At 40.6% G+C, this 27829-nt stretch overlaps 1 long non-coding RNA gene across 1 annotated transcript; it reads left to right on the plus strand.

Moving 5' to 3' along the window:
• Positions 1-9056: 9056 nt before the first annotated feature.
• On the plus strand, positions 9057-26380 carry LOC118497260. Its single transcript, XR_004899782.1, has 3 exons — positions 9057-9067; positions 18151-18155; positions 26250-26380. It is a non-coding gene; the product is annotated as an uncharacterized LOC118497260 (long non-coding RNA).
• The last annotated feature ends 1449 nt before the right edge of the window (positions 26381-27829 follow it).

Below are 27829 nucleotides of genomic sequence, written 5' to 3' on the forward strand. Positions count from 1 at the left end.
CTATTTACTCCTTTCCCCATTCCCAGAGAAAGGTCATGGGAAAGGCATGTACAATAGACTAAACATGATGAATTTCCCTGACTCTGATTTCCCATGATGGTTCTGTGATGTCAGCTTGGGGAGGAAGAGCTCAGCTGTAGTGTACGTAGTTGCAGACTTAAAACGAGAGCAAAAGAATCAGTTATATGACACCAGGTATGAAGGACTCAGGAGATTAAATAAGGTGGGTTTGTGGATTTGTAGAATTATACTCCCTTTCTACCCATACTAGCAACAAAACATGTGTTGAACATTGTTTAGAGAGTGAAGTTAAAGAAAAGGTCCAGTTTTCCTATATTACCATCCAAATATCCTATTTCTGATTATTTCTTTTTAGGTAACAAGAGTTACATGGATTTTACTAGTTGTGTGACTCTGGGAAAATTGCTTGAACTTTCAGAATCTGTTTTTCCTTTGCAAAACAGGTAAAACAATGGCACCTTTTTCATAGGCATTCAGTACAGTGCTCTCCTCTTAGTATTGACTAGGTGCTCACAAATGCCTGTTTCTTTGCCTCTGCTTTGTCTTAACCAAACTTTAGTCAGCCTTCTCTCTTTTCCTACAGGACCTTGAACTCTGCTTACCCTCAAGCCAGAGCAGTGAATTTTGTCCCCCCTTATCAGTTTCTTTTGAGAATCAGCTGACCACAAGCAGACTCTTTTCCTTCAGACCTGATCTTTCTTTGCCTTGTTTGCCCAGGTTGTCCTCCAAAGATTCTGCTTATCTCTGACTTCTTCCTTTATCCTAAAACAGAAAACCCTTTTTATGTTTGATTTTGAGATGCTTATGACTTTGTGGTCACAGCATTCTCCCTACTGCAGTGACTCCTCTCTACCTATTGAATAGTCCCCTTTCTCTCCTTTGCAATAATCATTTTTTAATAAAAGTCTCTCCTGAATGAGTCCCGGTTAGTTTTTTCCTTTGACAGAACTTAAGAAACATTCCCAGTAACTATCCATAGTCTTTCTGATCAGTTTGCCAGTTTTAACCAGTATCCACACTGAATGAGAGAAAGCCAGGAGACCTGGGGCTGACCAGTTTATATGAGTGAAAGTATCCATTGCACTCAGAAATTGCTTTTCAGGTCTGATTACCTTTCCAGAATACTTGGCCTTTAGTTGCTACATTTTGTTTTCCAAGCAACAGAAAAGAGATGGTGTATAGTCCTTCAGTCTTTTATGTCTGGGATTCAGGTTCCTGCTTGGTTCAGGAAGAAAGTTATTTTCTCTTGAGTTCTGGTTTAGGGCCACTCAGGGCATGCACTGCCTAGGCTGGACCCATCCAAGGTGTCTGCAGGGTATCGATGGTGAGTCACTGCATGTTGGAGGCCAGCCTTTTAAGGAGCCAGGTGGGCACAAACCCACCAACATGTCTGTCCCTTGCTAGGCTCAAGGCAGCACAATTCATTTCTGTGCTGGCCAGATGGCCCTCAAGGCCAAAATCAGGTCAGACAGAGGAGGTAGGAAGCCAGTTTGTGGTTTGGCCTCCTGGTGTTACCCTTCTTTCTGGAATTGTTTTGCTGAATTAAAAGAAGAAGGAGACTTCTGCTCAGAAAACTACCCTGCAGAAAGTCGTCTTTCAAGTTTTAGGATCACTGAGATTAGTTTTAATAGCAGAGAAGGTGAGCAAGCAGGTAGGCACCAGCAAATTCCTTTCATCTCTCCTGACAGCTTTACTCCTGTACCAGTTTTTCTTGGCTCTTCCTCCCTCCTCAGTCTTGGCAATCCTCCCTGTAAACATCACCTTTCCTTGACTAAGCCTACTTATCCACACTGTATAGCCAAAGGGAGCCATGGACAGTCACATTCATTCTTATGACCTTTCACATTCAAGGAAGCAGAAATTTCTAAGTGGGAGAGATTTTGTTGTTAGGGTAATTCTTGTCCAGACCATACAAGTCTTAAGTACCAGCAAGCTTTTTCATGATATACAAAGACTACTCTCTCCTTGATCATATTCTAGACAGGATCCTTTGAGCCCTTTTTAGTACTAGGTCCCAGCCTTGGGCTTTGTCCTCTAGAGCCTAGTTGTAGCAAGAATCCGGTTAAGTCAGTTTGGTGGGAATCTCCCATCCTCCACATATGCTCTCCTTGGATATCTGATCAGATTCCTCATCCTCTATCATCCCCCAGGTGAATGATGTCTGATCACCCTGGCCTATCTTCAGCAGGAGTCCTGTTAGGTTAGCTGAGCCCTCCTGTCCCTGATGTCTCCTCTTAGTAATTTCCCATCTGCTGACACCCACTTTGCTCCTCACCTATACATTCTTGCTTGCCAATGCTATATTCAGAATTGGGCTGCTTCTATAATGGGGTTTGTTTTTCCTTTTGCAGTAGTTTCTGAATAAAATCTATTTTTTATTGCTTCATTGTCCAACTTTGGTTTCCTTTAAAAACTGCAATACATTAGAACAAATATTTCAAAAATTTATATGAAACCAAAAATGACCCTGAAGAGCCTCAGTAATCTTGAGAAAGAAGAACAAAATAGGAGGGCTCACAATGCCTGATATCAAACTATACTACAAGACCATTGTAAGCAAAATAGTCTAGTACTGGCATAAGAACAGACACATAGTTCAATAGAACAGAATAGAGAGGCCAGAAATAAAACCAAGTCTCTGTGGTCAATTAATATTTGACAAAGGGGGCAGAAGCATAAAATGCAGTAAAAGTAGCCTCTTCAAAAAATGGTGCTGGAAGACCTGGAATGATACATGCAAAAAAAAAAAAACATTACCAACTTACACCATATACCAGAATAAACTCAAAATGGATAAAAGACTTAAATATAAGCCATGACACCATGAAAGTCTTAGAGGAAAACATTGGCAGGAAAAATCCAGATATCTCATGCAGCAATATTTTTGCTGATACATCCTCTAGGGCAAGGGAAATAAAAGAAAGAATAAACAAATAGGACTACATCAAATTAAAAATTTCTGCACAGCTAAAGAAAACATCATCAAAATGAAAAGGGAACCAACTATATGGGAAAACATATTTGCCAGTGATACCTCAGACAAGGGTTTGATCACCAAAATACATAAAGAACTCATACAACTCAATGTCAGGAAGACAAACGATCTAATTAAAAAATGGGCAAAGGGCCTGAACAGATACTTTACCAAGGAGGACATACAGATGGCCCATAGGCATATGAAAGTATGCTTAACTTCACTAGTCATCAGAGAGATGCAAATTAAAACCACAATGAGATACCAACTCACACTGGTCATAATGGTCATCATTAATAAATCAACAAACAAGAAGTACTGGTGAAGATGCGGAGAAAAGGGAACCCAAGTGTACAGTTCATGGGAATGCAAACTGGTGCAGTCACTGTGGAAAACAGTATGGAATTTCCTCAGAAAACTAAAAATGGAACTGTCTTTTGACCCAGTGATTCCACTGTTGGGATTATATCCTAAGAATCCGGAAACACTGATTCAAAAGATCCTATGCACCCCAGTGTTCATAGAAACACAATTTACAATAGTCAAGGGTTGGAAACAGCCTAAGTGCCCATCAGTAAATGAATGGGTCAAAAAACTGTGGTACATGTACACAGTAGAATACTATGCAGCAGAAGGACAGAGGAACTTCTACCTTTCATGACAGCATGGATGGATGTTATGCTATTGAAATAAGCCAGGTGGCAAAAGACAATTATTATATGATTTCACCTATAGCAGGAACCTAATGAACAAAACAAAAAATGAGCAAGTTAGAAGAGGCAAGGAAACAAGGAACAAACTGACAGGGACCAGAGAGGTAGGGGGAGGGAGGTTGGGGAAGAAAGAAAGGGGAGGGCCTAGTTAAAGAACAAGTATAAATTGACCCATGGAAATGGACATCCGGATGGAGATTGATTGTGGAGGTGGAGAATGAGCAGGGCAGGGGAGAGTAATAGGGGAAAATTGGAACAACTGTAATAGAATAACAATAAAAAAAGTAACAGCCCTGGCTGGTGTAGCTCAGTGGATTGAGCATGGGCCTGTGAACCAAAGGGTCACTGATTCGATTCCCAGTCAGTGCACATGCCTGGGTTGCAGGCCAAGTACCCAGTAAAGGGTGTGCAAGAGGCAACCACACATTGATGTTTCTCTGCCTTTCTTTAGCCTTCCCTTCTCCTCTCTCTAAAAATAAATAAATAAAATCTTTAAAAAAATAACATAGATCTATAATATAGATTCTGTAAACCACGCTTTAGTTGTTGATAATGATGACTGGACCGTTACCATTTTCTGAATTGATTTTACTCCTCCCAACTCAATTTATTATTGTGGCTTTTCTAAAGAAATCTATTCTTCCTATCCTTGATTAAAAGAAAAGAAACAAACCTACCCAGACAATTTTTAAAAAAAATTTCATTACTGTTCAAGTACAGTTTTCTGTCTTTTCCCCCCGCCTCCACTCAGACAATTTTTGATCACCTAGTTGAGTTTTACATGTTTAAAGCAAGGTTTTAGAGCAACTGGCCTCTCAGAACAAAGAGGGAAGGCTGTATTATAGTTTAAATTATTATATAGCAGTCGACAGTTCTGTTTTGAATTAAAGCCTTCTCTGTGATACTAGGAAACAGGATCACAGCTTATCTCTGGCTGTAAGATTTTGAATGGCCCTGTAATTCAAGGCTTATCTCTGGGAATGCATGGTTTTAAAAAATGTAAATCTTTTCTGATCTGTGGCAGGTTGCCATTCCTATATCAGACAGGGCTAAGCTAAGAACAAGAATGTCAATTTTATTTTTTCAGGTCCTCTTATAGCAAATTCTACACTGAGGACATGACTTTGACCAAGTATGTTCATTTTAGATTATCTGGCCTAGTATAATTAAGTGATGTTCTGTTCTATTTGGACAGTTTATAGACATAGGCATCAAAAGAAGTTAAAACAATTACATAAAGACCTTCTTGTCCTAAACTTAATAATGAGATATTAGAGTTAAAAAGTGAACTTGTATCTGTCACTCTTTTACAAAGACCTTGAAGTGATAGTTTTGATCACTTTTATTACGCCAGAAATATTCCGTGTTGCCTTTATTGGTTCACCTATTTCCAGTCCAAGAATCAAGAATGCTTTCCAAGTTTCACCTTGTAGTACCCATAATGTAAGGTTTATTTTCTTTCTCTAAGATCCTCATGTGTCTTCATCTGTACCATCTGCTATAATAATTACTATGGACTGGATGGCTTATGAAGAACAGAAATTTCTCACAGTTCTGCTGGTCAGGATATGCACTCTGCCTACAGACTGAATATCTGGTGAAAGCCTGTTTCCTGGTTGAAAATGGTGTCTTCTCTCAGTGTGCTCACATGTTTGAAGGCACAAGAGAGCTCTCTGTGGTCCGTTTTATAAGGGCACTAAACACATTCATGAGAGTTCCACCTTCTTGACCTTATCACCCTTTGAAACCCTCCCACAATTTACTACCATCACATTAGGCGTTAGAATTTGAATTTATAACATTACAAATACAGATTATTATTAAATCTATGCAAATAAGTACATTACCATGAGAAGTAAAGGCACTTGATTATAAGATGGTGGTGGAGCAAGTGGAAGCTACACTAATTTCTTCCTAGGACCAATCTGGAATTACCACTATGTTAAGGAAAAATATCCTGAATAACCAACTGAACACTAGCTGGAGAGAAACATTAAAACTGAAGACAGACAGAAGAAACTACTTCATCACAATGAAACTGGTAGGGAGTGCAGAAGAGGCACAAGAGGACTGGCTAGGCTCCCATGGACAGCAGCTAAAGTTCTGGGGAGATATTTCAGTGGCCAGGGATTTCCCTCTGAGAAGTGTTCAGTCTAAATCCCAAGCTGAGCTCCCCAGCCTACAGAACCAGGAAGCAGAAGCAGAACCAGGAAATAAACCCAAATAATACCCAGCTGTGAAAAGCAGTGGGGTTTCTATCTGCCAGAGGGAGATGGCTGGAGATGCAGAGAGCCTCTTAAAGAGCCAACACACAAAACCTCTGTTGCAGCCATTTAACCTGTGCTCCCACAGAGGCAGGGCAAGGTGAACTAGAGATGCATGAAGAGAGTCTATTCTTGGGGGACAATCTGGGGTGGGGGCTCTAGAGACAGAACTGAAGGAACAGCCACCAGGATCCTTGTACTGAATCATTCCCCATACTGCAGAAGCCATCTTTCTGAGGCAGAACACTCTCTTCCAAGTGGCATTGGCCTGAGGGGAAGCGATAACCCTACCCACAGGAATACTTGTTGCCCACCCTGTGGAGCTTAAGCCTGCCTGCTGAAGAGTACAGCTAGAGGCTATTTCAGAGACAAAGTATAACAGAAAGGCTTCAGGCAAAGGTGAATCTCTGGGAGGTCTGAGACTTCAGAGGACCATACCCCAGGCCTGGCGTTGGTAAAAGCCAGCCTTAGTGTGGAGCCTGGTTCTTTCTGTACACACCTAGGCCCAGCAGAGGGAGCCACAAGCTGTGGATTGCTGATAGCTCCAAACAGGTTGGCCAGGGCCATTTGCAGGCAGTGTATGACATAAGTTCACCAGAGTCTTTGCAGCTCTACCTAATAGATAGAAACAAATACAAAGAGGCAGCCAAAATGGGAAGACAAAGAAATAGATCCCTTATGAAAGAACAAGAGAACTCTCCAGAATAAGAACTAAATGAAATGGAGGCAAACAATGTATCAGATAAAGAGTTTAGAGTAATGATTATACAGACACTCAACAACATGAAAAAAGACATGGAAAAATAAAAAAGGACAAGTCAGAAATAAAGAATGCAATGCATTGTAAGGAATAAACAGTAGTTTAGATGAAGCAGAGGACCGAATTAGCACTTTGAAAGACGAGGTAGAAAAAACACCCAAGCAGAGCAGCAAAAAGATAAAAGAATTTAAAAAAGTGAGAAGAGCATAAGAAGCCATTGGGACAACATGAAGCCTTACAACATCTACAATATGGGATACCAGAAGAGAGTGAGCAAGGTATTGAGAATCTATTTGAAGAAATAATGACCGAAAACATCCCTAGTCTAGTGAATGAAAAAGACACACAAGTCCAGGATGTGCAGAGAGTCCCAAACAAGATGGACCCAAAGAGGCCTGCATAAAGACACATCACAATTAAAATGGCAAGGAGAAAATTCAAAAAGCCAAAAGAGAAAGCAGGTAGTTACCTACAAGGGTGGTCCAATTAGACTATCATTTGATTTCTCAACAGAAATATTTCAGGACAGAAGGAATTGGAATGAAATATTCAAGGTGATAAAAAGCAAGGACTTACAACCAAGGCTACTCTACCCAGCCAGGCTATAATTTAAAATTGAAGACAGACTTCTGGTCACGAAGGAGGAATAGGTAGACACACCTCATCTTCACATAACAACCATCAGAAAATTGAGTTGTATGGAAGTCTGACAACCAAGGATTTAAAGAAGACATATTCATTTACATGGGTAGGAGCATCAGGATTGTGGAGACAAGCGGAGACGCAGAGTGGCACAGAGAGGCAGTGGCAGCCATGGCAGCAGATCAGGCAGGAAAGATACATTGTAAGTGAGCGCTTTCAGCCCCAGGCCAGACCATGCAGCCCAGAGTTCCAGCATGGGGCAGATAGGTCCTCATTACCTCTGGCTGTAAAAACCAGTGAGAGTTGGGGTGGCAGAAGAAACTTCTGGATTTTCACTACTTAAGGGGCCAACATAGTCTCAGAATGTACAGAAACCAACCACTCCAAGATTCACCACTGGACAGCAGCTGGAAGGGTACCAGTTGCACATAGGAAGGGGGTTAAGTGAATGGAAATGCAGTGAGTGCTTGGCAACTGTCAGAAGCCAAGTGGCAGCATTGTCCCCTCTTGGGGCCCTCCCCACACAGTCACAAAATAGTGAAGAGGGTTGCTTCACCCTGGCAATTACCTAAGGCTCTGCCCCACACAATTTACAAGTGCTTTTTCTAAATAGGCCACATGACTAACACAGGGAGTAAAATCAGCTGTAATGGACAGACAGAAACAAACACAGGGAGGCAGCTAAATTGAGAAAAGAAAGAAAAATGTCCCAGATGAAAGAGCAGAACAAAACCCAAGAAAAAGAACTAAGCAAAATTGAGATAGTTAACCTATCAGATGCAAAGTTCAAAACACTGGTAATAAGGATGCTTAGAGAACTACCTGAGTATGGCAAAAAATTAAAAAAAGAAATGAAGGCCCCACTAAGGAAATAAAGAATAAACCACAGGAAACCAGGAGAAGGGAAGGAAGCTGGGATTAAAACCAATGGTTTGAAATATAAAGCAGAGATAAACATTCAACCAGAACAAAAAGAAGAACAAGAAATCAAGACTCCTGGCCAGGATGGAGGCGTAGGTAGATACACTGGGCCTTCTCGCTCAAACAAAAGAAGGATAACAACAAATTTAAAAATGAGAAACAACTAGAACTATCAGAAAATTGACCTATGTGGAAGCCTGACAACCAAGGAGTTAAAGAAGAAATATTCATTCAGACTGGTAGGAGGGGAGGAGATGGGTAGCTGGTGCAGAGTGGAAGCACGGCAACAGCAGCTGGTGGACTGGGTGGTCCCATATTGTTTGCAGATAAACTAAGAGAAACAACTAGGGAGTGAGACAGATTGCAAAACCCAGGGTTCCAGCGTGGGAAAAGAAAGCCTCAAACCCTGGCTGGTATAGCTCAGTGGATTGAGCATGGGCTGTGAACCAAAGAGTCGCCAATTTGATTCCCAGTGCAGGCCAGGTCCCCAGTGGAGGCCATGTGAGAGACAAACACACATTGATGTTTTTCTCTCTCAAAAAATAAATAAATAAAATGTTTTTTAAAAACGAAAGCCTCAAAACCTCAGGCTGTAAAAATCTGGAGGTGTTGCAGGAGTGGGAGAAACTCTCAGCCTCACAGGAGAGTTTCTTGCAGAAACCCACAAGATCCTAGGATGTATACAAACACACTCACTTAAAACCCAGCACCAGAAGGGCCCCATTTACTTTTTGGTAGCAGGGGAAGTGCCTGAAAGATAGCCAAGAGTTGAGTAAGCAGCATCATTCCCTCTTGGATCCCTCCCTCAAATACTGTGCCACAATGCAGCCACGGGGTTGCCCTGGCCAATGTCTAAGGCCCCACCCCTTATGATGTAAAAGATATGCTGAAACAAAGAAATATGACCCAAATGAAAGAACAGATCAAAGCTCCAAAAATAGAACTAAGCAATGAAGAGATAGCCAACCTATCAGATATAGAGTTGAAAACACTGGTATTCAGGATGCTCACAGAAATTGTTGAGTATGGTTGCAAAATAGAGAAAGAAGTGAAGGCTATGCAAAATGAAATAAAGAAAAATATACAGGGAACCAACAGTGAAGGGAAGGAAACCAGGACTCAGATAAACTGTTTGGACCAGAAGGAAGAAAGAAACATTCAACCAGAATAGAATGAGGAAATGAGAATTCAAAAAAACGAGAAGAGGCTTAGGAACCTCCAAGACAACTTTAAACATAACAACATCTTAATCATAGGGGTGCCAAAACAAGAGGAAGAGCAAGAAATTGAAAAGTTACTTGAACAAATAGTGAAGGAGAACTTCTCCAATCTGCCAAAGGAAATAGACTTCCAGGAGATCCTGGAAGCCCAGAGAATCGCAAAGAAGTTGGACCCAAGAAAGGACACACCAAGGCATATCATCATTACATTAGCCAAGATGAAAGGGAAGGAAAGAATCTTAAAAACAGCAAGAGAAAAGGAAAGTTACCTACAAAGGAGTGCCCATAAGACTGTCAGCTGATTTCTTAAAAGAAATCTTGCAGGCAGGAAGCGGCTGGAAAGAAGTATTCCAAGTCATGAAAGGCAAGGACCCTACATCCAGGATTACTCTATCCAGCAAAGCTATCACTTAGAATGGAAGGACAGATAAAGTGCTTCCTGGACAAGGTAAAGTTAAGGATGAGTTCATCATCACTGAGCCCCGATTATATGAAATGTTAAATGGACTTATATTAAAAAAAGATAAAAAAATATGAATAGTAAAATGACAACAAACTCACAGCTATAACAAGTGAACCAAAAAAAAAAAACCAACAAAGAAAACCAAAAACAAAAGCAAACATAGCAAACAACTAGAACAGGGACAGAATCACAGAAATGAAGATCACATGTAGGATTATTAGCTGGGAGGGGAAGAATGGGGAAATGGTGCTGGGATTAAGAAACATAAATGGTAGGAACAATATAGACAGGGGGAAGTTAAGACTAGTATAGGAAATGGAGAAGCCAAAGAACTTATATGTATGACCCATGGACATGAACTAAGTGGGGGGAATGCAGGTGAAAGGGGTGGAGCAGGGTGGAGGGCAATAAAGGGGGGGGCAACTGTAATAGCATAATAAATAAAATATATTTAAAAAATAAAATAAAATCTGATTTGAAAAGTTCTCATAGGGTATTCCCTATTAATTCTGAAGAGAGATTTAGAGTAACCTACCATTCAATAAGTGTTTTCTTGCAGTTTGCCCAAGATTAGCCTGATAAATTCTAGAAAGGAAAGAGCTCAATATTGAAGGATTTTAACATTGAGGAAAGAATGGAGGTGAGTGAAATCCTGTATTGGAGCATAGTGCATAACTCTTTTGTAATGACTTATTATCCTGAGGGTAAAAATATATATGTCATCAAGGACATTAATAATTCTCTAGGATTTACTAATCTAACCAATAAAGAATATTTTAAATTGAGGGAGAAAATCTTAAAAATTAATTTGTTAGTAGTTAATAAGCTAATTTTTACATTTCAGTGCTTGATTGCTCTGATCCATCCTGATAGGTCTATGATGGCAAAATAATTCATATTAGTGACCTAGGTATAATTTTACCTATACTTAGTGATATGGGGAATTGAGTTTCTCTTTTTAACTTGATAGTTTCATACTGTTGACTTGGTAAACAGCTCATCTCACACAATAGTGCTGAGTTATTTGAAAATTTGGAGGATGCCAATGCTGATTGTTTTAGCATTCTTCCTTATTTCTAAGGTTGCTGGGATGGTTCTGGTCACCTGCAAGATTTACTGGCCTGCCCTGTACACATTTCCTCATCCAAGGATTCTGGCTCTTACTGGTGCCTGGAGCATTCTCAGGTAGGGCTAAAGCATCTAATTTCCAAATATTTAAGGCTCCATACTCCTTTCCTGACTGACTTCTCAACCCTCACCTCAGGGTCCCGCCATCTATTTTCAGGTCACCCAATTAAACACTTAACTCCTGAAGGTGCATCAGGAAGGGCTTAGACATTTGTATCAACTGTGTTTTCTCATTTTTCGTAATTTTGGTGCTTTGATGTCTCCAGGTCTTGCTGACTCGGTAGACTGCCCCTTCCAAGGTGGTCAGTTCCTAGAGACAGCAAATGACTTACCTGTGAGTATGCCTTTCATGTGCAAACCAACCAATCCACAGTATATACCCTCCAACCACCTCAATTATTGAGCTCTTATACTCTAAGCCACTATTTACCTGCCTTATTTATGCCAGGACCAGGTATGGGACAACTACAGACAGCCCCTCCACCTAAGAACCTTCTGAAATTTTTCAAACTAGCAAATTGTAAGCCTGTTTACCTTGCCTTGTGTATTCCTTCCCACAGCAACCACAATAAAGGCTCTTTCCCACAGATTCCACATTTCTCCCTGGCCTCTAACCCTCTTTACCAGCCTAGTTCTCCCTGTGTGACCCTCCATCATTGGACATTGCCCCTCCTCTTGGGTTCTGTGAGTGTAACAAACTATCCCTTCAATGGTAATCATCTCCTTTCCTGTTTGCCTCACCATATCTGAACAATAATAAAAACTAGATTTTAAAACCATGGTAGAAATACCAGGCGTTCCTACCTCCCCTGAAAATGTGGTGGGAATCAAATCCTTCCTCCCATCCTAAATGAAGAAAAATATGTTCCACTCTTTCCTCTTCGTTATTCCACCCCTACCTTGCCAATGATCCAAGGAAGGTAAGGAGGAACATTCTATAATAGCAAGGAAATTCTAGGAATTTCAACCTACCAGATAAGATTTGGTGATCTATCCTGATGTGTTTCTATTTTTAAATCCTCTTCCTGTCTTTGTTTTTATTGTGTATGTTTAAGGAATATAACTTTATGATTTGATATATTTATACATTGTAAAATAATCACTTCAGTGAAACTAATGAACATCCTCACATAGTTTATGTGTGTGTATGGTGTGAACCCTTAGGATTTCTTAGCAAATTTTAGTACAGTATTTCAAATACAATATTGCTATCTATAGTCACCATGTTGTATATTAGATGTCCAGAACTTATCCCTTTTGAGTAACTAAAACTCTGTACACCTTGACCTACATCTCCCCATTTACCCTCCCTCTAACTTCTAGTAACCACCATCACCATTTGCTCTCTGCTTCTATGAGTCTGACTTTTAGATCCCACATATGAGTGAAATTGTACACTACTTCCTCTCTGTGTCTGGCTTATTTTGTTTAACGTGAATGTCCTCTAGGTTTGGCCATGTTGTCACAAGTGGCATTTTTTTAAAGCCGAATAGTATTGCATTGTATGTGTATACCACATTTTCTTTTTCCATTTATTTATACAGGCATTTAGGTTGTTTTCATATATTAACCATAAATATTGCTGCAATAGATGTAGGAGTGCCAGTACCTCTTTGATATCCTGATTTCAAATTCTTTGGATATATATCCAGAAGTGAGAAATGGCCATGCCAATTTACATTCCCATCAACAGTATACCAGAGTTGCCTTTTATCACATCCTCACCAATATTCATGATACATTTTTTTATTTTAATAATAGCCATCTTAACAAGTGTGAGGTGGTATCTCATTTTGGTTTGATTTCCATTTCCCTGATGGTTGGTGATGTGGATACATTTTCTTTTCTTATACCTCATGGTCATGTGTTTTTTCTTCTTTGGAAAAGTATTCAGATCCTTTTTCCATTTTTAATTGGATTTTTTTTTTTTGCTATTGAGTTGTATGTGTTTCTTATATATGTTGGACCGTCCCCTTATCAGGTACATGGTTTGAAAATATTTTCTACCATCTGTAGGTTTCTTTTCATTTTTTGAATGTTTTCTCTCCTATGCAAAAGCTTTTTAGTTTGATGTAGTCATTCTTGTTTATTTTTGCTTTTGTTGACTGTGAGTTTGGTGTCATATCTAAAAAAACCATTGCCAAGACCAGCGTCAAGAAGCTGTTCTCCTGTTTTCTTCTAGGAGTTTTATGATTTCAGGTCTTATGTTTAATAAGTGTTTTGAGTTGATATTTGTGTGTTGTGTAATATAACACACAATGTTAACACATTGCACATTCTTGGTGCCCTTGTCAAAGATTAGTTGATTGAGTATGCCTATGTTTATTTCTAGGATTCCTATTTTGTTCCACCAGTATTTTTGTTTTTATGCCAGTACCATAGCGTTTTGATCACTATAGCTTTGTAATATAATCTGCAAGTAGGAGGCATTATGTCTCCAGCTTTGTTCTTCTTTTTTTAAGATTGCTTTGGATATTCACAATTTTTTTTTGTGATTCTACGTGAGTTTCAGGATTGTTTGTTTTATTTCTGTAATTTTTTGCTCGAATGGGTCTCTGGGACCTTTCACTGGATTCCCAGGTTCCCACAGAGGTTTATCAATGGATGGTTGTCAAAACTGATGTTTCTGTGAAGGTATGAGGACTGGAATATCTTGTTTATCATCTTATTGATGTCATCTTCTCAAATCTCCTCATTGTGCTTATTAAGAATAGCACTAGATTTGGAGGTAGAGACCACCCTGCTTTGTGTCCATCTGGTTCTGTGAGCTTTTATGAGACCCAAAGCCTCAAAGTCTTATTTTATACCTTCATTTAAAAGGATTTTGGATTATATTACCTAATTCCTCTGATTCTATTTTTTTAAAGATTTTATTTATTTATTTTTAGAGAGAGGGGAAGGGAGGGAGAAAGAAAAGAAGAGAAACATCAAGTGTGTTTGCCTGTCACCATGCCTCTACTGGGGATCTGGCCTGCAACCCAGGCATGTGCCTTGACTGGGAATAGAACTGGTGACCCTTTGCTTCACAGTCTGGTGCTCAATCCCTGAGTCACAATCAGCCAGGGCTGATTCTATTTTTTAGTTTTTAAAATTTAAAATATTATGCTCTCATGGACATTAGAATATTTCAGTTATAAACAGAAGCCAAAGAATGCCACACACACACACACGTTGACACACACACATATGTATATATGTAGATATATACATACATATGTATATATATATATACATACATGTGTGTATATATATTTTTATTTAAAAAAACACACAGGACTTTGTTTTGAATTATTAAAGTTGTATATGTGGAAGGACATTTCCATTGGGAAGATGAGAAAAGCTGAACTACACCAGGAAGTATCTGTCTTCAATTTTGCTATGACTTTTCTTGCTTTCAGTGAGAAATGGAACTCGTAATAAAACAGTCTCAAGAGAAAATGGTATGACATATCAAGCCCAAGTCAGTGGATGCAGCCAACTCCCAAGTTACTATATGAAAAATATTCCTAGCTTTGGTTTCCATTCTCTTTCAGTTTCACTTTTGGCTATTGCTAAAGGTGATGGAATACTCTATTCTAATTAGCTGACTGAGAAACTTATGTGACTAACACAATTAATTTGTTGAAAATATTTTAATGTATATTTGTGGAATATAAAAAATTAACAAACATAAATATAATTTATAGAGATTTTCATGAATGTAAATGTAATACCTAGCATTTCAATAGGCAACCCTAATATCATAAAGAAATTACAGCTTTTGTAAATGTCATTGTTCCTACACCTGCTTTATAACTTTGTCATATTAATATACAAAGCCCAATTGTGTCCAGTTTTCTTTCAACCATTCTAGATTCATTGTTGTCCTGACAGAAGCTGTGGAGGGACAGATACATTCACTCCTCTCTAATTTTTTTTGTTCAGACCAGGTCCAGGCTCTTGTGAGTGGAGATGGGCTTAGGTATAATTGGCTAGCCACTGTGTTTTCAAGTCCACAAAATGATAAGCTTTTTAAGTCAATGAAAGAACATCCATCTCAAGAGAAAACCTTATAAGAGTTTATTGACCCAAACTGATGACAATGGTTAGGAAGTAAAATATCAACAGATTGAGAAATACTCTAGCAATGGTAGTTTTAAGGCTTATATTATACATTAGAATCAAGGAGGTGCCACAATGGGTTTGCATGCAATTCCTGGTGGTAGATTAGGGAGGCAGGAGAAAGCAAAGCAGGGGAAGTCTCTGAAACTAGATGAAAATAAAAGAGAGACACATACTTCTTTTACATTGGTGCAGACAAAATAGTTAACATTTACAGTACATAGAGTTGGACTGGGGAAACAAGATAACAACGAGGAGTTCTGTGGTAACCTGCTCTTGTGTAAGGGTGTTGCACTGAGGGGTCTGGAAAACGATATTACTTTTACATTTCAAATATATTTTACCTTAGATGCAAAAAGAACAAAGTACAAGCTCATTTAAGGTAAAGACTGACCTTTGTCAAGGAAGATAGCAGCCTAAGACATGACTACCCACATGACTTTTCTTTTTTTTGACTTGTGAATTTTTTTAATTTTATTTGTAATATATTTTATTGATTATACTATTACAGTTGTCCCATTTCCCCCCTTCACTCCCCTTCACCCTGCATACCCCCTCCCTCCCACATTCCCCCCTTTAGTTCATGTCCATGTGTCCTACATATAATTCTTTTGCTTCTATATTTTTCATACTATTCTTACCCTCCCCTGTATATATTATACCTACCATCTATGCTACTTATTCTCTGTACCTTTCCCCCCCGCCTCCCCTCCCACTCCCCTGTTGATATCCCTCCATGTGATCTCCATTTCTGTCATTCTGTTCCTGTTCTAGTTGTTTGCTTAGTTTGTTTTTGTTTTAGGTGTGGTTGTTAATAACTGTGAGTTGCTGTAATTTTACTGTACATATTTTTTATCTTCTTTTTCTTAGATAAATCCCTTTAACATTTCATATAATAAGGACTTTGTGATAATGAACTCTTTCAGCTTGATCTTATTGGAGAAGCACTTTATCTGCCCTTCCATTCTGAATGAAAGCTTTGCTGGATAGAGTCATCTTGGATGTAGGTCCTTGCCTTTCATGACTTCAAATACTTCTTTCCAGCCCCTTTTTGCCTGCAAGGTCTCTTTTGAGAAATCAGCTGACAGTCTTATGGGCACTCATTTGTAGGTAACTGCTTCCTTTTCTCTTGATGATTCTAGGATTTTCTGCTTAATTTTTATCTTGGGAATATAATTATGATGTGCTTTGGTGTGTTACTTCTTGGGTCCAACTTCTTTGGGACTCTCTGAGCTTCCTGGACTTCCTGGAAGTCTATTTCCTTTGCGGGATTGGGGAAGTTCTCCTTTATTATTTGTTCAAATAACTTTTCCACTTTTTAGCTCTTCTCTTCGTCTTCTGATCCCCCTATAATTCAGATGTTGGAACATTTAAAGATGTCCTGGAGATTTCTAAGCCTCTCCTCATTTTTTTTTTGAATTCTTGTTTCTTCATTTTTTTCTGACTGGATGTTTCTTCCTTCAGGTCCACACTGTTGACTTGAGTCCCAGTTTCTTTCTCATCAATTTTGGTTCTCTGTACATTTTCCTTTATTTCACTTAGCATAGCTTTCATTTTTTCATCTAATTTGAGACCAAATTCAACCAATTCTGTGAGCATCTTGATTACCAGTGTTTTGAACTGTGCATCTGATAGGTTGGCTACCACTTCTTCACTTAGTTGTATTTTGTTTTGGAGTTTTGATCTGTTCTTTTATTTAGGCCATTTTTTTGTTGTTGTTTTGATATACCTGTTATGTAGTGACAGGCAGAGCTTTAGGTATTCACCTGGGCAGGGTAACACACATGGCTGTGTTGTGATGCTGTATGTGGGGAATGGGTCCAAGAGGAAGCAATTGTGCTTGCTCTGCTCTCTGCTGGATTTCAGTTACTGTCACCACTTCCCACAAGCAAACTGGGCCCTTCTGGTGTTGATTCTCAGGTGAGTGATCTTGTGTATGTTCTAGGACCCTGTGGATCTCTCCAACGAACTCTCCTGTGAGTCTTGGAGTTTTTCCTGGTACCTCAACCCCCACAGGTGTTTTCAATCGTGATTTGAGGCTTTATTTATTTCCCCCCACTGGGACCTGGGTTGTGCGGTGAGTCCCACTACCTAGTTTCACCTGGTTTATCTGCACACGAATGTGGGACCGCTTGGTCCACCAGCTGCCTTGCACACCACGACCCCTTCCATAACCTGCCGTTAGATTGGGTCTGCCAGATATCACTTTGATGCAAGCCCTCTCCGCCCAGGTTGCCCTACTCCACCCCTGCTACCAGTCTGGATAAATGTGTCTTCTTTAACTCCTTGGTTGTTGGACTTCCATACAGTTCAACTTTCTGTCATTTCTCGTTGTTGTTTTTTTTTGTTTTGTTTTTAAAGTGTTTTTGTCCTTCTTTGGTTGTGCGAGGAGGCACAGTGTGTCTACCTACACCTCCATCTTGGCCGGAAGTCCCCAACATGACTTTTCTTTTACTTAGGAATTTTTATGTTCAGACAATCCTATTTGGTTACATTTGACCTCTGAGTTTCTAAGGTCTACCATGCAGGCCTCCCCTGAGCTTGTCAGGTTTAGTATGTGACCCCCTTTTTGTCCACACTGTGATAATACCCAAGAAAATTCTGTTGCCCACAGTTACGTAACCAAAAAAAAAATGGAGGTTTGTCACCACAATAGCCAAACTCATGAAGCAGATGCTGTTGCAAAGAAAAAGCATTTTATTTGGATTAGTGCGACCTGGGAGAATGGCAGACTCCTGTTTCAAAGCCCATCTCCTCTTTCTGCCATGGAAAAAGTCCAACCATTCTCAGCAAGGCCAACACATATGCCGGTGTCCTGAGTTTCTGCTCCATTTTAAAGAAGAGTCCTTGGGAGCACACAGGAGGCTGCTAAGCACTCATAGTCCCCATCCAGGTAGCTTAGCTTGTTCCCAGATGCTGTTCATTTCAGGCTCCCTTCTGGAGTCTGTGTGTAGAGTCTGCACAGCCATGGGCTACACAGCTGCTAGGGCCATGAGGTCACACACTCCTGAAATAGTGTGCAAATGCACTGGCCAGTGCATCACCAGGTGGGCAAGAGAGAGCCAGAAAGGCTCCCCCCTGAAGGTCATGACCTATGGAAAGAATAGGCAAGTGCACTGTGTGAGTCCAAGTCATGAGCAAGAGTGAACCATGAGCCTGAAAGAGAACTTCTGGGTGTGGTTCAGGCCTGGTGCTTCCTCAAAATGACCAAGCAACTCCCCAAACTTTCCTCCCTTTTGTTGGTCTACCTTTTAACACGTCCCTTCTATCCTCAGGCTAGACTCACAGACCTCTTTGGTCATCACCTCCCCAGCACCATTTTGACTTCTATGACATATGTGCCTGCCCTCCCTTGGTCCTACCCCCAATATGGTAAGGAGGGAAGGTTTTTTTCTCTGTCCACTTTTCTTTCTAATTCTTCATACTTGGGCCCTATCTATTGATATTTCTAGGTTTCTGGATGCTTAGTTTAAGAACCTCCCTTGCCAATATCTTGGCCAATGAAGGAGACTTCCCAGTACTCTGGACAGACTGTCTACTGGTAATTATAAATTCCAGTAGCCTCAGTTCATTCTGGAATTTAGTACTCAAATCTATGTCTTTGCATATATTTAGTAAATGCATGGAATTGCAACACTTAGTCACCACAGTCTGTTGACTGTGTCAAATTGAAAACAAATCTGCAGTTAGTAAAGAGAGACTTTATTCCAAAGGATTATTGCAAGTGTGTGTGCATGTGGTAGAAAAGAGAACTTTGTAACCATAAGGTCTGTAAGTGTCTCAAGAGTTAGGCAAAAAGGATTTTTCTTTTGCAGGGAGTACCAAACAAAGCTAGAAGTACCTAGTATGGGGAGACAATGAGATAAAAGGTCAGAGTATATTTGACCCTCAGGCCAGCCTGTTATCATTCTGTTACTGAGGCTGAAGATAGGCCAACACTAGGGGTCTGGGAGAAGGAGAAGAGCTTAGCTAAAGTTTTGTTTAAAGAATTTTGTACTGATATATAATAGGGCATAAGCTGTTCAGCTAATCTTTTGTGAGGTAGAAAAGGGGAATTGGAGGGTCTGTGTCTGGCCTTGTCAAAGGCTAATGAGGCATGGGTAGGAGGACATCTAAGTCACATGAGGAAGAGGGTGCTTTGTAGTAAGCCACAAAAAGTGAAGGGATTCCTTAACCTTCACTATTTTCTGGGATCACTGGGTTCATGTAAAATCCAGCATTTCTAGTGGTTATGCTTTTAAGTGAACTAATATCTTTATAAGCGTGGTATGCTAGGTCATGCACTAACTTACCTGGGAGAAGATAGATGCCAATCAGCTAAAGCAGAGTGATGGTATCATAAAGAAAGCCAACATCAAGGGTGATTACACTCAGGAAAGCCTTTTGTTTAGGGAGAAAGAATGCTTTGGTAAGAGGAAAACTCTCCTGAAACCAAGGAAGGAACAGACCAAGACCTTCTGTTTATTGCTAAAGAAGAGCAAAGTCATGCTTAATAAGGCAATTTTAATGCAGAATTATGAATAGAGCTTAGATGGGGAGTGGGTGGTTATTTCAAAGCTGGGGATAGGTATCATGCAAGACAGATTTTATTTTCATTTTACTTTGGTGTATATGTAGTATTGCTTATTTATGATGTTCATTTCTGGTCTGCATTTGTTCAAGTACTTGTTTGTTTGTTTATTTTTAAAATTTTATTTTAATCATTGTTCAAATACAGTTTTCTCCTTTTTACTCCCAATCCAGCCCCTCAGTACTTGTTAATAAATACTATTTCACATGTATAGGAAATGGGGTGGTTCTGCATGTATTTTAGTTGTTAAAGCTTGAATTCATCTCACTGCTAATAAAATCGGAGCTTAGCCCAGGAGAATACAAAATCTCCTTTTTAGGCTTGCCCCTCTCTAACCAGCCACAGGAATAGCAAACCAAGTCTAGGTCAGCCTCTATCATCTATCTTAGAACTTGTGCCTCCAATATCTTAAGCTTCAAGTAATACGTACAAATTATAAAGAGAACCTTACACACAGTTCTTTAAATATTTATGTTACTACATAGACACTTTTTGTTTTATGTAATTAAGTAATTATTTTATAAAGAAGACTTCTAAGACTCCATTTGTCTATGTTGATTACTAAGTTTTGACTATGTGTCCTTGAAAACAAACTTTAAAAAATGTAACCCATCTTTTATATTTACATATCATAGAGAGATTTTTATATGCAATATTTTGTAAAATTGGACAGGACCTTTATTTTGGAATCTTTTTCTGTGCCTCTATCAAAGACATTTCTCCACATTTCCCTCCTCCCTCCCTTCCTCTTTCCTTCCTTCCTTCCTTCCTTCCAGCTCTGGTATGTTTAATTTTTCATATCCCTTAGCTTCAGTATACATGAATTGATGATTGAATAAATTAAGGCTAAGCATACTGTTTTGTTCTTCTAAAATTTATATTTATTGCTGTGATTTATCTGACAATTTACATAAAGTGCTAATTAGTATAACTGAAATTATTAATTCTTCAGAGAATGTGATGTTCAACTATTTCCATAGCTCCAGGAAGTTTTTCCACATTGATATGTAGGAATTACATGGACCACAACCTGCTTTTTGAATTAAAATTTATCATTGATGCTAATTTTAAGGAAGTCTCTATATTGTACTCCTATTTAACCAAACATCACATTTCCTCATTAAAATATCAGCAATCCATAATGAAGTACTTTGCTTATAATCTAAAATGTCCCACTATGTTGAATGCACATTTGAACATTTAAATGTAATTCTGCTAATGTACTGATTAATTTATGTTATTCTCTTCCACTCACGTGGCAGATTTTAATTGCAATTAGTTAGCTGCTGTTGGGTCTCAGCTTGCCAAAGGCTAGGGGAAAATCTGATCTTCGTGGACCAATTAACAGGACTTTTGAGCAGGGCTGGTATTAGAGGAAGAATGAGGAACCATCAAAGTTGTGAATTTTAATTGTCTTGGTAATAGCTATGCTTGGGGAGGGGTTGGGGGGGCAGCATTTGCTCTGAGGAAAAAAGCCAAATAAATGGGAATTATCTGAGCACTGTAATACAATTAAGCTGTCATAACAACTTTGGGGACTGATCTTTTGTACTCTTTCCATGTCTGTTGCAAATGCTTGGGGGTTGTTGTAGCAGGGAACATGCTCTCACCAGTGTCCTGGGCTTTTGATGTGGGCAATGTACAGCTGTAAGAAGGCATGGGGTACAACACCCACCTTTCACTCAGTGTTGTTGAGCTACAAATTCATGTAATTAATTTTAAGAAGCCATTGCTTTGATCTTCATAAATATGCCCAAGATTCAAATAGAAAACCTTGAGGGGCATTTTCTCGGGACGATGATGATAGGGCCCAAATGCAATTTCATTAGGGTCTACTACTTGTCTGTAAATGAGCACCACCTCCACCATCCTTTATTTTAGCAGCTGCTATTACCAGCTGTACTACTATATTATGCAGAAAAATCTGCTTGCTTACCCTGCAAACAAACTGCCTTGGTTCAATGAGCTATTTGTAATACTATGCTGAACTTTGCAAGATATTGCTATAATTTGGTTTAGAGCACTTTCAGTTTTTATACCAGTGATATTATCTTAACTATAGGGCACTGGTGTTTATAAATGAGATGGAAACATAGTCTCTGCAGTATTCATTATTAGTGAGGCACAGAGGAGGGAGCCGTGGGCCCCTTGAAAATGGATTTTAGTCCTGCTTCTGTCACTTATTGTCTCTGGACCTCAATGTTCTCAGCTAATGAATGGGGATAATAAGGAATGATTCCTAGCTCAGGATTATTAAATGGGGTACCTAACAAATGTAGGTAAAAGAGTTTGTAACATGAGATTGCACATAGGTTTAAACCTTGATCTTAGAGGAGTGTTCTGCCTTCATTTTCTGTTGTTGGTGTGATTTAAAAGCCTAAAAAAAATGCTATCATAAAGAAATGAAATAAAGATTGCTATTTTCAGTCTTTAGTGTATTATTTCTAATTACCTAATACATAATAATAAGAGTTTTAATGTAGGGTTTTCAAAAGGGATTATGGAAGCTAAATCTACTCTGTGTTCAATAAAATGCAACAAAATTATAAACAATCCCCAAATCTCAGTGGTTTAACACAATAGAAGTGTGTTTCTAGCTTATGCCACATGTCCGGGGGGACTTTGCTGATTGTAGTCACACAGGGTCCCATGCTAACAGAAGCCCTACCTTGTTTTATTTTTAATTGTGGCAAAATACATTTAAGATGAAACTTATCATCTTAACCATTTTTAAGTGTACATTTTAGTAGCATTAAGATCATGTACATTGTTGTGCTACTCAGACACAGTATCTCAACAGGCGTTTCCAAGGCCACCGAGGCAGGAAAAAGGGTTGCAGAATATGTGAATGGGCTCTTTAACATTTCCTCCTGGAATCATGCAAAAAAAACCTCTGCTTACGTGTCATTGGTTCTATCAAGGCACATGGTCACACCTGACTTCGAAGGGGGCTGGGAGTACAGTCCTTCAGTCCTTCAGGTGCCCTGAAAGTGGGGAGACTTAGAAATATTTGATAAGCAGCACGAATGACTACTACACTCCTCCAGTTACATTTTTAGAAACTATGTCATCAGCTCTTGGGCAGCTGACTAGCTCTTGGCACCCTGGGAAGGGGTCTTAGAACAGAGTGAAAAGCTAGAGGTAATAAATGTGGTGCTGGAGCTATGCTGCCTGAATCTGAATTCTGTTCTCCAGAATTACTGAATTTCTACCTGCTTCAGTTTTCTCCTTTGTAAAATGGGGGCACTAACTTTACTAACCTTCTTGGATGACTGTGGACATGAGAACACTTTAGAGCACTGCCAGACACATGGGAAGCTTGCTATAGATGGGGCCCTGCATTTCCCCTGTGGAGGTCAGAGCCTGGTATTCATTGTGTTTTTCTTTCCATTTCCCACAGGCAGCCAGATCCTTAAGCCCCCCTGCCCCCTCACCTTAGGTTTGGGTTGCAGAGTAGAAAGAAAAAGCTGCCTGTATATTCGGTCCCCCAAGGTGGTGGTTTTCAGGAAGACTGAGCTCCTGGTGTGAAATCTCCTACAAAGAGGAGGAAACATTCAACATGGGGTGGAGGTGGGGAGATGAGGGGTGGGGGTATGATTCCTCCAGTAGGAAGGGTTTGAAGATTCCTGGACCCTTCACTCTCATAGGTACTCTCAGGCTTGAGCAGCTGGCCCCTCCAGGACCTCCTAAGATATTTTCTTCTACCTTAAGACCCAGAGCTCAGGAGATGAGAGGAAGAGTCCTATTTACAAATTTACCATCAGCCCAAACGAAGAAGTCTGAGTCAGCCTTCATTTAGAGTCAACCTTTACATCATTTAAAGAAGATGAAAGCAGTGGCATAGTCCACATACATGGGAATCTGTGCAGTGAGCATCATGCCCACTTTGCCAGCTAGTGCCACTAGCTCTTCACTTTGGAATTACTGTTCAGTCAGATTCACCACACAGATTGGTTTATGGCAAGGAGTTTGGATGTGGGAAAGAAAACAGTGTATACTTTAGAGCCAATGGTATATATTTTCTTCACAAATTGTCCTTAAATTCTCAGAGAGTGAAAACTCCCTAAAGTCAGAGAGCCCCTAAAGTAGGGGCCTCTGTGGGCGTGGCTTATGAGTATGCACATGCATAGCAGTCTGCCAGGCTGCCATAAAAAAGTACCCCAAAATAGGGAGTGCATAAACCATAGAAATTATTGTCTCATGGTTTCTGAAGGTTAGAAGTCTGATGATCCAGGTGTTGGCAGGGTTGGGAGAAGTCTGAGGGCTATGAGGGAGAATCTGTTCAGGCCTCTCTTCTTGGTTTGTGGATGGCCATCTTTTCATATCTACATGGCATTTTTCTGTGTATATCTGTCTCCAAAATTGGACTAGGGTTTGCTCCAATGACTTAATTTTCACTTAATTACTTCTCTAAAGACCCTATTTCCAAATATGGTCACTCTGAGGTATGGAGTTGGGACCTTCAACATATGAATTTTGGGGGAACAGAATTCAACCCATAATAGCACTGCTAGGTGTGTGTATGCTGGAGGATGGGTTGGTTCTTTTAATTGAACAGAAACCTTTCCTGCCTCTTCTGGGCCCTTTTGCCTCTTCTGGGGCCCTTCTGCATCTTCTGGGGCCCCTTCTACCCTGGAACAGAAAGAGAGGAGCTGGGCCAGCTCAGCCTCCTACAAGTAAATGGCATCCTGCTTTTTCCAAAGGCCGTTACTGCCTCTTAACTACTTACAGAGTGCAGATCTCCCCTATAATCCCCATGTCTCCTGTTTATTTTCAACTTTATTTTATTAAGGGTCATGGGTACAAGGAGGCAATACTGGTGGCTCCTGACCATTCAGTGGTGGACTGAAATGGCCATGGCTGGGCTTTTGAACTCTGTTGCCCTGCCACACTCTACTACTTCCATGGCTTCCCAACATGTGTACTAACCACTCAGGTCTCTGGAGCCAGGCAGGTGTCCAGGTGGGCCAGCCAGGCATTGAGTGTTAAGTCCCTACAAAGGAGAGCTGCTTTTCTCCAGCTTTCTCTTGCTGTTTGGGAATGTGATCCTGTGTTGACAGCTTGCCTGGAAGTTTACACAAAATCACCCACTTTTTAACTTTGGCTACTAATTAAAAATAAAAAACTCCCCCATGTGTGGGCTGAACTAAGTAGAACTTGTACCCATGGGCTTGCAGGTTTGATGATAGGCATTATCTTCCTAATTGAAGTATGACAGGACATACTGTGCAGTAGCCATTCTCAGACAGCGGTTCAGGACATACTGAGCAGTAGCCATCCTCAAATAGCAGTTATCTCAAGGCTGCACGCTAACCCCTGCATTCTGCTTCTGTAAAATGGCTTCCTACCAGCAACTGTGCTCCTCCCTTCTTCTGCTTCCACCTTTGCAGCAAGAATAAAAGCAAGCCCCCGCCTGATCTTGGGGCCCAGAATTTGGAGAGCGACTCCTCTGGGTCCGCATGTGTGACTAAAACTCCACTTTGCAAACCCCGAAGCTGTCTGAGTCACTTTTCTGTAACATTTTGGTTCCCTGACCAGGAAACGGCTCAAGCGAGCAGCCTGTTGCCTCTGGTGAAGGCAGCCGTGGGGCGGCCTGTGGAGCCCAGCAGTGATAAGGAGGTGCGTGCCCCAGTGATTTTGGGTCCTGGACATCCCGGGATCCACGGGCTTGGCCCCCAGACTGCTCCTTGACTCGGGCTGGTGGGGTGTGAACTGGTGAAATCTGGGAAGGCGCCTATCCGGTAAGTGGCCCGGGACCAGTGCCCAAGACCAGGCCCACCCTTGTGGTGGAAGGAGAGACTGATCACCTCTCAGGGTCCCCACTGTTCAGGTGGGTGGGAATATGATAATCTCTGTGTGTTTGTGTGGATGATTGTGTCTGTTGCTCCACCCACGGAAGCCTACAGAGTGTGAGTGAGCCCTAACCTGCGATTCCTCGGTCTGTCTAGGGCATAATGGCTGCGAGTTTAAACTGAATTCTACCTGGGCAGCCTTAGCCAAGACAGACCCAAGTTCGTTGAGAGAGGAGAGGCTAGGCAGGTGACCCAAGAGTCCCTTCCCTCGTCTGTCAGTGCTGATTGGGAAAATTCATCATGGTGGGGGGGTTCTTCCACAGTACTAGATTGCATGTATGGTGGGGATCAGACAGTGAGCCATGTGAGTGCCCCCCCCATGGAGGACTGAGCGTGCATGGGTGCCACCATCTTGGATGACCCAGCATGCATGGGTGCTGCTATCTTGGAACTGGACAAGGTGGTGGGCTAAGGGTTCTCTTCAGATTATGGGCTATATGCTGCTGTTGTGTGGGCATTGCATCAGTCAGGTTTTCTGTGTAACTGGTTCTGATAGGAATGTCTCTGGTTCTGAAGGTCATGAACTGAGGTCCAAGGGTGACCATCTGATATATAGGGTGTTAGTAAGGTCTAAGCTACAGAAAGCTGCAGGTTGTCCCTGCGAATCCAGGGACTTTTAGTGGAAGGTACCTGTAGTGCTAGGTACTTCTAGCTGCCACATACTGAGTTTAAATACTGAGTTTAAGTACAGTCCTTCCCAGTGTGGGAAAGGAACCAGGATTAAAAGAGACTGATGGTTAAATCTGGATGCATAAAATTATGTGCAGAGGATGTGAAAGTTTTAAACCTGGAGTAAAGGAAACCTGAACCACCTGTTTTTTGGTTTCATGGGAAAAGAGCAAATTTCTCACATTTGGTTCTGTTTCTGATCAGAAACCTGTATCTTAAGACCTAAAAAGGTCACCTGTAAGACCTAGGAAAGGTCGCCTGTAACCGGTTGGGGAGCATGCCTTTGCCACTTGGGACCCAGGAAGGGTCATTTGGGGCTGATGAGTGCTTCAGCCAGAGGCAAAGGGGGCATGTCTCTGCCATGAGACTGGACCTGAAGGAGCATGTCTCTGTGAGGCACTGATGGAAGCATTGGTGCAAGAGAATGCCTCTACCTGTGTATTGTTCTGGAACTCTGTGTTTTAGATTTTGCTCTGTATTTGCTCTGAAAAGGAAACAGGATTCCAGGGAAGGTTGAAACTTCACACTCTAGGAAAGTAAATAGGAAACTAAAGATAAATGGAAAAGTGAAAGTTTTAGGAAAAAAATTATGTGGTGTCAGTATTTGAAGGTATAAAGGCAGGGAGATGCAATCTTGGTGGATATCAGAAGGTGTATGAAAGAGAATAGAAGGTTTGTGAATGTTGCAGAAGGTCTATGGAAGTGAAAGTTTTGAGAAGCCTGGTACTTTGGTTGGTTGTGTGGTTCATGGCAGTCTTTCCAGGGAAGGAACGAATGTTGCTTTTCTGAAAGATGGCCAAAAAAGAACCTGTAGGCACAATGGAAGCCTCAAGGATTTGAGTGAAACAACTGGTACTGGTAAAGCCAGATGGCGAATGTGTGGCTCTGCTTCTGTGCCCTGAGGGGCAGACTGAAAAGTCAATCTAAAGGTTCCCTGTGTGAGTTCCAGCAAAACAGAATTAAAGATCATAAGTGATCCAGGCTGCTCTTGGTGTATTTATGCAAATAAACAGTCAAAATTAAAAGTGGGACTCAAAGTAGTCCCCTTAATAACAGTGAGGGTGATCTTAAGGAGAAAAATTGTGGTTCAAGGAATGACAATACTTAGTATTGGACATCAGAACAGTGCAGCTAACTGTCTTGAAGGTTTGTTTTCATCTGAAAGTTGAAACTGGGTTTGTAAATATCACAAAGATGTATAATTTACAGGTATGGATGACCTGTCAAATTGCCATTGCTAAATGTTATTGCAGGAAGGACCTTGCAACTGAATGTCTTCCCAAAAGACAGTCTCACAGGCACAGAGACTGGTTTGGGGATTATTGTGTGAATTAACCTGTGTATTCTTCTGTTTTCATAGGACGTATGCCTATGACTTCATTACTTGAGTGATTGGTTGCAATATAGGCCTCACTTAAGGAGCCCATTTTTCATCATTGCCCCCAGAAACTCAACGGTTTGGCTGAACTAAGCGATTGGGTTGGTGAACGGTTCGGGCGATTTGTGGGCTTCACTTTAGAACTGATTTTCC

Source organism: Phyllostomus discolor, chromosome 11, assembly GCF_004126475.2.
Source record: "Phyllostomus discolor isolate MPI-MPIP mPhyDis1 chromosome 11, mPhyDis1.pri.v3, whole genome shotgun sequence".
NCBI classification, from domain to species: domain Eukaryota; kingdom Metazoa; phylum Chordata; class Mammalia; order Chiroptera; family Phyllostomidae; genus Phyllostomus; species Phyllostomus discolor.